Source organism: Lagenorhynchus albirostris, chromosome 9 (assembly GCF_949774975.1).
Source record: "Lagenorhynchus albirostris chromosome 9, mLagAlb1.1, whole genome shotgun sequence".
Classification (NCBI taxonomy): domain Eukaryota; kingdom Metazoa; phylum Chordata; class Mammalia; order Artiodactyla; family Delphinidae; genus Lagenorhynchus; species Lagenorhynchus albirostris.
In genome coordinates, this window is record NC_083103.1 from 14015791 (window position 1) to 14029209 (window position 13419).

At 36.9% G+C, this 13419-nt stretch overlaps 1 protein-coding gene across 6 annotated transcripts in view; it reads left to right on the forward strand.

The window, feature by feature from the left end:
• Positions 1 to 13419, forward strand: part of PHF21A (PHD finger protein 21A) — a 191174-nt gene that overhangs the window by 18849 nt on the left and 158906 nt on the right. For 4 of the 6 annotated variants that reach the window (XM_060159325.1, XM_060159324.1, XM_060159328.1 and 1 more), the window contains exon 2: positions 11796 to 11836. The gene's annotated coding sequence lies outside the window, so the exon portion shown is untranslated. Of the gene's footprint in view, positions 1 to 11795; positions 11837 to 13192; positions 13305 to 13419 lie in introns of all 6 variants that reach the window. The other 2 variants (XM_060159329.1, XM_060159323.1) reach the window with 1 other exon arrangement.

Genomic DNA, 13419 nt, shown 5'->3' on the forward strand with positions numbered 1-13419 from the left:
CATATTCTATTTCTGTTTTACCCAAATGTATATATTGATTGACTAGGGAATACATATTATAACTTGTGAAAGTTTGTTGAGGAGGGAATTTTGACTGTCTGCTATCCCTGGACCTGGTAACAGTTTTTAGGATGTTAGAACTTAAGCTATTGTTTGTTTCTCTTTGGAGGGGTAGTAAGTTGTGCGTGTGTCTCCAGTTGTGGGTGCTGTTCATTAGTAGTTACTACAAGGTGATGGTAGCCTTCTTTCTAAATTTCCTTGCTTTTATTAGTTGAAATTAGACCCATGGGGTAATTATTCCACGCTGATGCATGAAAAAGCATACATAGTCATTGGTGGTTGTGCATCTAAACCCCTGTACAGTGCATTGGAAAGATACCTTTTAACATTATGATGCTGTTTGGAATACTTGGTGAAAGGAGTGTACTTATTTAACAGGACTCTTAATAAGCTCCCACTATACCAAAGATATCTTTTAAAAAATTATACTTACGAAGACTTTGTAGTATTCCCCAGTAGAGTTCATCTAGAGCAGCAAAACCTTTCTAAAATAAAACTTATTCCTTTAACCGGTATTCATTTAAGTGGGTTTCTCTGTACTTGGTTTCCATGGAAATAGCGAATAGCTAACGTTATTTATAAGGTAGAAGTAAAATAGGGTGCCTAATGGGACCCCATGCTGCTCTGATGAAGAGACTTAGGAAAAAAATCCATGCTCATGGGATTTTTTTTTAAACAAGGTTAATGGAAGCCCTGATTTCAGTCTTCTGTAACAGAACATATTTTTGGTTTTAAAGGCTAGCATTAATATCAAGCAAACTTCTTTTCTGGTCTGTATTGCTTTCACTTTCAAGTTTTAGGACCACTTACTTATCAGCATGATTGAGGCTTTATGCTTCAGACTCATGTTTCGCTGTGGTTTTTGTTTCAAAAGTTAAAATCCCCAGCATATTGTAGCTGTTTCCATTTCTCACTGACATTTCAAAGTACAGATAAAAAGCTAAATGTTCATTAATGATAGCAGTGATGGTAAAGAATCAATACGTTGGACTACATAGTTTTTTTTTTTTTTTTTAAATGTGAATGTTATGGAACCATTTAGTTTTCAGGCCTTAAGTCAGGGTTCTTTTTCATTAGTGTTGTAGAGCTAAACCTATGTAGTTAGAGAGAAAATATTCTAATTTTCTGTGGGAGATGGAAATGGGGAAAATCTTAATTTCTCTTTCTTTAAAAAGTGGATTGGGCTTCCCTGGTGGCGCAGTGGTTGAGAGTCCGCCTGCCGATGCAGGGGACACGGGTTCGTGCCCCGGTCCGGGAAGATCCCACATGCCGTGGAGCCTGCGCGTCCGTAGCCTGTGCTCGGCAACGGGAGAGACCCGCATACCGCAAAAAAAAAAAAAAAAAAAGTGGATTGTTGCCAAAGCCTTTTAAGTGAAATAAATGTTAGTTCTTTTAGTCTTTGAATGGGGATTTGGGATAAACCTTGGCTTTTTCCTCACTGCTGCAGTAAGGCCTACTCTTAGTTTTCTAGGCTTACAGCAAAGCCTTGTGTTTCTTAAGCCCCTTCATGTGAAAGAATATCATTCCCTTTGTGTTTGTGATTGATGTGTGTTTACGTGTGTGTGTGTGTGTGTGTGTGTCTCACTAATTTTTTTATAGCCTGAAAGGCACCTGCTCATTTTTTAGCCTGGTGGGTACAGCGGTGCCATATATATATATATATATATATATATATATATATAAAAAAATTTATTTATTTATTTATTTATGGCTGCGTTGGGTCTTTGTTGCTATGCGTGGGCTTTCTCTAGTTTTTTTTTTTATCATATGGTTTTTATTCTTCAATTTGTTAATATGGTGTATCACATTGATTGATTTGCATATATTGAAGGATCCTTGCATCCCTGGGATAAATCCCACTTGATCACGGTGTATCATCCTTTTAATGTGTTGTTGGATTCTGTTTGCTAGTTTTTTGTTGAGGATTTTTGCATCTATATTCATCAGTGATATTGGTCTGTAATTTTCTTTTTTTGTAGTATCTTTGTCTGGTTTTGGGATCAGGGTGATGGTGGCCTCATAGAATGAGTTTGGGAGTGTTCCTTCCTCTGCAATTTTTTGGAAGAGTTTGAGAAGGATGGGTGTTAGCTCTTCTCTAAATGTTTGATAGAATTCACCTGTGAAGCCATCTGGTCCTGGACTTTTGCTTGTTGGAAGATTTTTAATCACAGTTTCAATTTCATTACTTGTGATTGGTCTGTTCATATTTTCTGTTTCTTCCTGATTAAGTCTTGGAAAGTTATACCTTTCTAAGAATTTGTCCATTTCTTCCAGGTTGTCCATTTTATTGGCATAGAGTTGCCTGTAGTAGTCTCTTAGGATGCTTTGTATTTCTGCGGTGTCTGTTGTAACTTCTCCTTTTTCATTTCTAATTTTATTGATTTGCGTCCTCTCCCTCTTTTTCTTGACGAGTCTGGCTAATGGTTTATCAATTTTGTTTATCTTCTCAAAGAAATAGCTTTTAGTTTTATTGATCTTTGCTATTATTTTCTTTGTTTCTGTTTCATTTATTTCTGCTCTGATCTTTATGATTTCTTTCCTTCTGCCACCTTTGGGTTTTGTTTGTTCTTCTTTCTCTAGCTCCTTTAGGTGTAAGGTTAGATTGTTTACTTGAGATTTTTCTTGTTTCTTGAGGTGGACTTGTATAGCTATAAACTTCCCTGTTAGAACTGCTTTTGCTGCATCCCATAGGTTTTGGGTTGTCGTGTTTTCATTGTCATTTGTCTCTAGGTATTTTTTGATTTCTTCAGTGATCTCTTGGTTATTCAGTAACGTATTGTTTAGCCTCCATGGGTTTGTGTTTTTTACGTTTTTTCCCCTGTAATTCATTTCTAATCTCATAGCATTGTGGTCAGATAAGATGCTTGATATGATTTCAATTTTCTTAAATTTACTGAGGCTTGATTTGTGACCCAAGATGTGATCTATCCTGGAGAACGTTCCGTGCACACTTGAGAAGAAAGTGTAATCTGCTGTTTTTGGATGGAATGTCCTATAAATATCAATTAAATCTGTCTGGTCTATTGTATCATTTAAAGCTTGTGTTTCCTTATTAATATTCTGTCTGGATGATCTGTCCATTGGTGTAAGTGAGGTGTTAAAGTCCCCTACTATTATTGTGTTACTGTCGATTTCCTCTTTTATAGCTGTTAGCAGTTGCCTTATGTATTGAGGTGCTCCTATGTTGGGTGCATACATATTTATAATTGTTATATCTTCTTCTTGGATTGATCCCTTGATCATTATGTAGTGTCCTTCCTTGTCTCTTGTAACATTCTTTATTTTAAAGTCTATTTTATCTGATATGAGTATAGCTACTCCAGCTTTCTTTTGATTTCCATTTGCATGGAATATCTTTTTCCATCCCCTCACTTTCAGTCTGTATGTGTCCCTAGGTCTGAAGTGGGTCTCTTGTAGACAGCATATAGATGGGTCTTGTTTTTGTATCCATTCAGCAGGCCTGTGTCTTTCGGTTGGAGCATTTAATCCATTCATGTTTAAGGTAATTATAGATATGTATGTTCCTGTGACCATTTTCTTAATTGTTTTGGGTTTGTTTTTGTAGATCCTTTTCTTCTCTTGTTTTTCCCACTTAGAGAAGTTCCTTTAGCATTTGTTGTACAGCTGGTTTGGTGGTGCTGAATTATCTTAGCTTTTGCTTGTCTGTAAAGCTTTTGATTTCTCCATCGAATCTGAATGAAATCCTTGCCAGGTAGAGTAATCTTGGTTGTAGTTCTTCCCTTTCATCACTTTAAGTATATCATGCCACTCCCTTCTGGCTTGTAGAGTTTCTGCTGAGAAATCAGCTGTTAACCTTATGGGAGTTCCCGTGTATGTTATTTTTCGTTTTTCCCTTGCTGCTTTCAATAATTTTTCTTTGTCTTTAATTTTTGCCGGTGTGATTACTGTGTGTCTCAGTGTGTTTCTCCTTGGGTTTATCTTGTATGGGACTCGCTGTGCTTCCTGGACTTGGGTGGCTATTTCCTTTCCCATGTTAGGTCAGTTTTTGACTATAATCTCTTCAAATATTTTCTCTGGTCCTTTCTCTCTCTCTTCTCCTTCTGGGACCCCTATAATGCGAATGTTGTTGTGTTTGATGTTGTCCCAGAGGTCTCTTAGGCTGTCTTTATTTCTTTTCATTCTTTTTTCTTTATTCTGTTCCACAGCACTGAATTCCACCATTCTGTCTTCTAGCTCACTTATCCATTCTTCTGCCTCAGTTATTCTGCTATTGATTCCTTCTAGTGTAGTTTTCATTTCAGTTATTGTATTGTTCATCTCTGTTTGTTTGTTCTTTAATTCTTCTAGGTCTTGTTAAACATTTCTTGCATTTTCTTGATCTTTGCCTCCATTGTTTTTCCGAGGTCCTGGATCATCTTCACTGTCATTATTCTGAGTTCTTTTTCTGGAAGGTTGCCTGTCTCCACTTCATTTAGTTCTTTTTCTGGGGTTTTATCTTGTTCCTTCATCTGGTACATAGCCCTCTGCCTTTTCATCTTGTTTATCTTTCTGTGAATGTGGTTTTTGTTCCACAGGCTGCAGGATTGTAGTTCTTCTTGCTTCGGCTCTCTGCCCTCTGGTCAGTTGCGGCGAGTGGGGGCTACTCTTTGTTGTGGTGCGCGAACTTCTCATTGCAGTGGCTTTTCTTTGTTTCGGAGTATGGACTCTAGGCACCCGGGCTTCAGTAGTTGTGCCACGTGGGCTCAGTAGTTGTGGCTCGCGGGCTCAGTAGTTGTGGCTCGTGGGCTCTAGAGCGCAGGCTCAGTAGTTGTGGCGCATGGGCTTAGTTGCTCCGTGGCATGTGGAATCTTCCTGGACCAGGGCTCAAGCCCGTGCCCCCTGCATTGGCAAGCGGATTCTTAACCACTGCACTACCAGGGAAGTCCCAGCAGTGTTACATTGAGAAATGAGGCAGTATGGAACACAGTAAGGTGCTATGATTTTTATTTAGTTCGTTTTGGTCCTCCTTGGCAGCTTGTGATTATTATCCGTCTGTCTGGAAGTGCTTTGTGATTATTCCTGGCTATCAGTGCAGCAGGAGTTTTCTTCTGTGTTTTAAAGGCAAGGATTGAAGTGTACTTAGGGCTCCATCAGGGGAGGAGTTTTTGTTTTGTTGTGGGGGGTATGTGTGTGTGTGTGTGTGTGTGTGTGTGTTTCTTTGGACAAGCTTCTGCTGCAGTTGTTTTAATCCTGTTGAATATTTGTGTGAGGTGTTTTATCTACAGCAGTTCACTAGTTTTTTTCTGTGCATATTGGTGCTATTTTTAAAAATTTCCTTTATGTGGTAATTGTTCTTCTAGTTTAGCTTTTTTTCGTATATTTTTAAAATTAGGTGTTTACCAATGACCTTCCTTAGTGAGTTTTACTTGAATTATATTTGTGCTTTGGAGACATAGGAATTGGGGTCTATTATCCCATCTCTGAGAGAACAAGTCCCAGTAGTTGCAGTTAGTGCAACAGAAAGAGTTTTCACAGATGCACTGCTGGGTGTTGATCCTCCTCCTTGGTGCCTATGGTTTACACCCAGAACTCCCATTAATGTTAATAGGAGGCCCTTGCTTAAATCCCTATACACCAAGATAAATCCAGACTCTTTTGTAATGCTGTATAGATATCTCAGTTGTTTTTTTTTGTTGATGGTAAGAGTTTTGGTCCTGAGGTTAACTGATTATTAAGATAAGAGTTTGAGTTGTCTTGGGATATGGGGTGATTTACTAAGTCTGATCTGTAATTAAGGTTATGTTATGATGATTAGACTCAGAAAACATTTATACCTTTGTGAACTGTGGAAGCTTGTGAATAAGAATTTTTGTACTTTATAACATGATGAAGCAAGATTTCTTCTTTGCATTTATTTTTCTTAATACTTACCCACTACAAAATAAATGATTTTACAAGTTTTTGTACATATTGTAAGAACTTAGTAGAAATTATTTTTTTTATTTGTAAGCCTTTCCACAATTACTCTCTAGCATTTTAAGTCAGCTAATGCTGCTCACGTTTTTCAAGCATATAGGAGCTAATAATCTGCACTGTCTTAGCGCGTGGACATTGCAATCACTGGTCAAGGATTAGATAATCACTGTTTACTATACTTATCTGAATTTTTGGATTTTTGTTACTTTGTGTATGGTCTCATGGAAGGATTCCTGGATTGAGAGCAGTAAATCTGGGTTTTAGACTGGGCTTTGCCTCTTATAATCTTTATAGCTTGTGGCTAGACATCTAGACTTTTTGGACCACTGTTCTTGAAATGAAGGTATGGATCTGGCACTCTGGGGTGTCCATTCTAGCTTTAGGCTGTTTGAAGGCCCACTTTCCCAGGTACCAAAGGAAATAGAGGACTGCAAGGCAACGGTTCCTAATCCTGGCTCTCCATCAGAATCTTCTGGGGGAAATTTAAATAAAATATAGATACCTGGGCTCCAAATCAGACATAATGAATTCAGAACCTTTAAGGGTAGGGCATGTGAATCTATATATTTTTTGAAGTTTTAGAGTTATCCCGATTCTAAGTTTGAGAACTGCTGGTGCAAGACATTATTTCTATTCTACTTGTGTGTGTGTGTCTAGTTAGGGAAATACGACAGGTAAGTAACAGTGTGAGACAATATGTGGTTAAATTCTAAGATGAATGAGAGAGATGATAAACAGTTTGAGAATTCAAAGAAGGGAGAACTGGGAGTTGGGAAGGTCTCCATTAATCATGAGTCTTTATCTGGACCCTAATGACTGGGTGGGATTTGGATAGGCAGAGAAGAGGTAAAAAAAAAAGGGTATTCTTGGTATAAGAAAGAGCATCCCCCAAGTGAAAGTTTGGGGAGGAGAACAATTCTGATGAATATTTTAGTCCTTTAGTATTCTACTCTTGCAACTGCTATAGATTTCCTAAACATTTGAGGGAGTGAGCTGTGAAGATATTTGATGGGAGAGAGTGTTCCAGGAGAGTCCTGTGAAGGAAACTTGTTTGGAGTTTCAGAAGTACAAAACAGAGGCCAGTGGCTGGAGCAGACTGAGCAATGGGGAGAGGGAAGGAGATGAGGTCTGAGAGTAACAGAGGCCCAAATCACTTAGAGCCTTGTGGGCCATTGTAAAAGACTTCTGCTTTTTCTCTAAGTGTCATGGGAAGCCATTAGAGGATTTTGAGCAGAGGAGTAACTAGCTCTGTCTTGGATTTTAAAAGGTCACTCTGGCTACTGACAGAATAGACTCTGGGGGACAAAGGTGGTAGTGAGGAGGCCAGTTAGGAGGCTGTTGCAGTAATGCAGGTGAAAGATGATGATGACTTGGACCAAGGAAGTGGAAGTATATTTGAGACAAGTGGTCAAAGTCCATGTATTTTGAAGGCAGAGGCAAGATGGTCAGTTACAGGATTGGATGTACAGTGTGGGAAAGAGAGGAGTCGATGATGACTTTAAGGTTTTGGCCTGAAGGGATAGAGTTGCCATTTTTTGAAATGAGGATGACTCTGCGGAGGAGGTTGGGGGACAGGCAGTCAAGAGTTTAGTTTTGGACTTGCTGAGCTTGAGGAGCCAATTTGACAGGTGTTGAACGGGCAGTTTGATATATGAGTTTGGAAATCAGGGGAAAGGTCTGGGCTAGGTACAAATTTGGGAGTCACCAGTACAGATCCTTTTATATAGCTGAGACTACATGAGATTACCTAATGGGAAGAGTTCCAAGAACCGAGCCTTGGGGCACTTCAGCATTTTGAGGTCTTGAGAGATGAGAAAGAACTAGCGAAGGAAACCCAGAAGAGTGGCTAGAGAGATTAGGAAAAAAATTGAGGGTGAGTGGTGTCCTGGGAGTCAAGAGAAGAAAGGATTTCAGGAAGGAAGAATGGTCAACTGGGTGAAATAATACTGTTCGAACAGAGAAATGAGGGCTGAGACTTTACTGTTGAGTTTAGCAACAGGGGGGTCACTGGTGATCTTAACAAAATTGAAGGAGGCAAAAGCCCTAATGGAGTGGGTGCAGTAGAGAATGAGAGGAGAGGAACTAGGGACAGTGACTTTGGTTAACTGTTTCAGGGAGTTTTGCTATAAATGGGAGTGTAGATATGGGACAATAACTAGAGAAGTATATGGAGTCACGGGAGGCTTTTTTTTTAGACAAAGGAAACAAAATGATCCAGTAATGAGGGAAAAATTGATGCTTCTTGAGAGCGAGGGGAGAAGTGCTAGAGTGATGCCCATGAGAGGGTAAGGTTAAGAGGGATGGGGGCAAGAGGGATGATTATGATACTGAGGCCTAAAGGACTAAATCTCATTTAGCAGGATTCTGCTTTTTCTTCTGAGCATTTTTTGCCTTTAAATTTATTTCAAACTTACTATATTCTGTTAGAATTAGGAAAGGCAGATAAAAAGCAGTAAAATTTACTGTATATAAAATTAGTGTATCAACTTGGTGTAGTAGAAGAGATTGAATCTTCTGCGTACGGTGACATTTTAAAGTGTCTTTGAATGACAATTATCTGTGCTATTCTAGTCCCTTATCAAAATTTATGATTGAGCACAGACTATAAACTTAATTGTTCGAAATTTGTAATGGGGTGGATTTTAGCCTAATTTAAAACATGATCTAGTGTTGAACTTTTTCTCTGCAAAATTTGTTTATTGTTTAATGTATAGTCTTTATACACAAAGGTTTTAGATGTTTTACAAAAGGTACTTACAAAGTAGTTATTAATCACTTTTGATTTATTGATGATATTTTAAATTTTACAACCACATCAGAAATTTGAATGATTCATTTCTTTACCAGCTCTGATTAAAGCAGCTACTTGTGAAGTTCTGGAGAGGAGGTGAACAATCTTCAGTTTGCAAAAAATCACATGAAGTTATGTTAGCAAGATGGTATTCCTCTCTAAAAGCAAAAATAATTTCATTTACTCCAATTTATGTGTTTTGAATGTATTTTTCAAGAACAAGTCTGTATTTTAAAAATTTAATAAGCAAATAAGGCAAAAAATTTGAACTACCTTAGCTACAAGTGTGAAATATGAGAAACAAATTAAGTGGACTTTGAATCAGCTTAACATGAGGAAATCAAACTTGTATTTCAGTCTTATATATTTTGCATATGGATAGTGTAAAAAGTACAAATTTATATGTAAATCTTTTTTTGCTGCTAACTCATTTTTATTAAATTACAGAAATAAAATATATATATATATTTAAAATCAGTATCCCAACGGTAGTCAATAATCAGTCTTTAGAAGGAACACTTTGGTAGTTCTGAGGCACAGTGTTTAAGAATCACCAGCCTAAAAATAATTTACTCTTTTCTGGGTATCTGAACCTCTGCTCTGCGAATCTTATTTAAGTTGTGGATCCTCTTCCCAGAATTCTCATACATTCAAAATTTAGCATATAGTATCATGGAGTTGGCAAACCCCTCTGAAGCCTATTCACGGGGATCCCTTAGGCATAAAGGATCTCAGGTTTTAAAACCTGCCCTAGATAGTTTACTTATGTGATTTTTCTTTAAAACTTTATACGAAGATTTTCCCAAAAGTATTTGGTCAGCATTTATTGTAGTTTATTTCTTAGGAGAGTAACTGCTACAGCTGTTTAAGAGGAAGTGAGGTCTAGTGGAAAGGCCAGTTCAGTCAAAGGAATCTCAGGATCTGTAGATTTCTCTCCAGCTTTACTACCAGCTAGCTGTGTAACCTTCCGGGAAGTCAGTTAACCTCTCAGGCTTTGATTTCCAATGTGATTTCTGCAGTCCCTGCAAGCAGTTTTATGAGTAGTTTCATGATATCATGGCAAAATTCCTTGTCAATTAGGGATTGACTCTGCTGTTTATTTTTGGAGAAAATGCCCCAGAGCTAAGGTGCATCCATTGTCCCTTTTTACTGAATATGATTTTCAGAAGAGTTTATTTGACGATACTTTCTCAAATGCCATATGAGTAAAAGTTAAAATCCTAACCCCACCCTGATCATTTTGAGTTTCAACATATTTTATATATTCTGGGTATAAGCCATTGTTGTTATATGTATTGCAGTTATAATCTCCAGTTCTGTGGATTGCTTTTTCATTCTCGTAAGGGTTTTTTTGGGTTTTTTTTGGGTGAACAGAAGTTCTTAATTTTAATTTGATCCAATTTATCTGTCTTTTCATTATATTTTAAAATGACAGTATTTTACTTCCTAATCAACTGTTTTTATCCAAAGTCATTCATTTAACAAATAATGCTGTGGGAGATCGATGCATAATTATCCCCAGCATGAAAGAGCTAATAAGAAATGCCTAATAGGGAAAATAAGCCTGCAACAGAGAGTTAAGAGTCCACTCAGTGAATTCATTCATTTAACAAATATTTACTGAGCATTTACTTCATGTTTTTGTTTGTTTGTTTGTTTCGACTGCACCGTGCGGCTTGTGGGATCTTAGTTCCCCGACCAGGGATTGAACCTGTGCCCCCTGCAGTGGAAGCATGGAATCCTAACCATTAGACCACCAGGGAATTCCCAAGAACCCACTTGTTAATAACCACATCATTCTACAGATTTTTGCATCATTTTTCTTTTGGTTGGGAGTCATTCTAATCTTGGTGATTAAAATTGCCATTTATATGGACTTTATAACTTTAAAAAGTGCTGCTGCTAAAAGAAAGGCAGGATAAAACAGCAAATTGGATTTCTTTTGGAAATGAATGTTAACTGCATGAATCGGGGCCCTTTAAAATTATTTTACTGTGTGTTTGGTATGACTGTACATGATTAAATAAAAATTTATAATTTGGATGACATGAAGATTTTTTGAAATACCCCTTAAGGAAATGAGAATTTACATTATACCTATTGGAGTAACATAAGTCAACAAATGTACTGTGTTTAAAGCATAAAGATGATTCAGATTTGGAACATGGTATGTGGAGTTTAAATAATTTAATACTTTAATACTAAGGGAAAAGTTTTAATATTTGCTTCCTAAATTTTTTTTTTTAACTAAAAAAGAAGTTTGGGGCAAGGAAGAGTTAAAAATAAACAAACAATATAGCCTGACATGACCTTGAAATTAACTTAATGGAGTATAGTTAATCTTAAAAGAAAAAAACAACACACAGTTGATAAAAGCATCACTGAGCATTGGATTGAGATCCCAAAACCTTGATTTTCTTTCTGGCTCAATCACTGATTAACTGTGTGGCATAGGGAAAGTCACTTTTGTGTTATGTGGTTTACAGTTTCAGGTGGTGAAACTTTAAGATTGTGAATGAAAAATTAAATTATGACTATACATATAAAATACTGTGAATTTTAAGCCTTATATAAAACAAATCCATTTCAAGATTAATTGAAAAAAAGGCCTTTTAAGTAGACCAAACTAAGGGCCAGTGATGTTAGCCTAATTTGTAACATAGAGCAGCAAACAGTGAAAGTTCATTTGTTGGGGATGAGGGTTGTATTTCTGTGTTACTTAGATGAGGTGCATTTCATTTCTCTGTCTCTTAGGAAAGGGAAGCCGTCAACTGCTTAGTTTTTCTTGTCTTGAAAAAGCTGTGGAAAAGTGAAAAAAACTGGAAAAAGAGATCTAACTGCCCTTGAATTCTTTCCTTGTTGTAAAAACTACCTATCTCTTTTTTTTTTTTCTTTTGGTTTTAAAACTTTGGACATTTTTGTGTGTGTGTGTGTTTTTTTTGTTGTTGCTGTTAAAAATCAGCTTTTGATGACATGTCATAAATCTGTGTTTGTAGTCTAATTCCATTTTCCCCTTCTTCTGTTGTAGGGAGCAAGAGAGCTGAAGGAGAGCCAGTTTCCCCAAAATTGGTAAGTGCTTTCTTCAGGCAGCCATAGTGTGCCTGATGCTAGTTGGATAATAATTCAAATGTTCAGTGACTTTTTTTTTTTTTTTTGCAAAAAAAGCTCTCTCCCAGAAATGAGAATGAGGCTTTGCTGTTTGTACTGAGTGAAAGTGAATTTTTGTCTAATTTCACGTAGCCAAATCTCAAATGCATTTGTGTTCCTAATAATACTGCTAGGCATGCATGTTCCTGCATTCAGTAACCTCTTAAAATGTAACGGTCACCTTTGCGAAAAATGTCCTTAATGCAGTGGTTAGGGCTAAAAATTAAAAAATCAGGAAATTCAAACGTTAAGGTTCCCATTGTGTTTTGTATTACTTAATATGCGTTAAATTTGATGGCCTTAGTATATGTGCAAAATGGCTAGGTTAATGTAACTATGGGAACCTTGACTTTGAAATTTGGGACTCTTAAGCATGTATATTACTAAATTTAATGTTGAGTTGGCTTCATGTCTGATATTGCATTTTCAGTGTGTGTTGTTTTGTATAATTCTTGAAGAGGAAAAAAAAGAGAGAAATGTAGCAGTGTGGGGCATAGAGGCAAACACATTTTTTTCCTAGTATCAACTTTAATGTCTACTTTAACAGCTTATAAATCATCACACTTAATCATTTCTTTGAATGTCTAATTCAGATTACACAGGGCAGTCCAGTGTCTAAAGACCAAACAAATATTAATCTTATTTGGAGAGCATGTATTATGATTAAAAAATTAAATTCAAACAAGATAACTGGAATAGGGTAGTCCCCTAATGCAAGACTACTCTTTTTTTGTTGTTTTAATTCTCTCTCATAGTAATTAATTTAGTGGGTGGAGTAGATATTTGGTTAAAGCTTCTTTTCATAATTATGGTCCTTGAGGTATCTCTTAACCTTTTGGGGATTGGGCTTTGAATGTGAAAGGGAGGCATTTGAACCAGTTAATCTTACATTTTACTACCATTTTATTCTACTTGCCTTTCTTTCATGGAACCACTTAAAATAAATAATCAAGACCCTACAGCCCTTTACTCTGAGATGCGATGGAAACGTAGATTCTTAAAGAAGAAGGGACGTTAAGGGCCTTCTCTTTCAGCCTTTTACCAGGTGTGGCAATTTCTCCTCTTATGTCCCTGGCATATTGTTATTTGGTTACATACTGAACACTACATTAAAAAAAACTGTAGCTCATATTTTCTGTAATGTATTCCGAGGAACTCTAGTTCCACAGAAATTAATCAATATTATTGGGGTGGGGCGGGGGTGGGGAAAATGTTCTGTGGTCAAATAATTTGGAAAATGCTGCTTTAAACAAAGTTAAACAGGTTTCTTTACTGCAGGACTTCTCAGAACCTTTAATATGCTAATGTGCATTGTGAATCTCCAAGAGGGGGATATGATATGCAGCATTCTTGAATACTTCTATTGACAGGGAGCCCACTACCTCATAAGGTAACCCATTCCTTTTTTGTACAGCTCTAATCCTTAGCTCTTCCTTACACTGATCTGAAATCTCTCTCCCATAACTTCCACTTCTCTTAAGTACTTATTGGTTATACTAAGACCA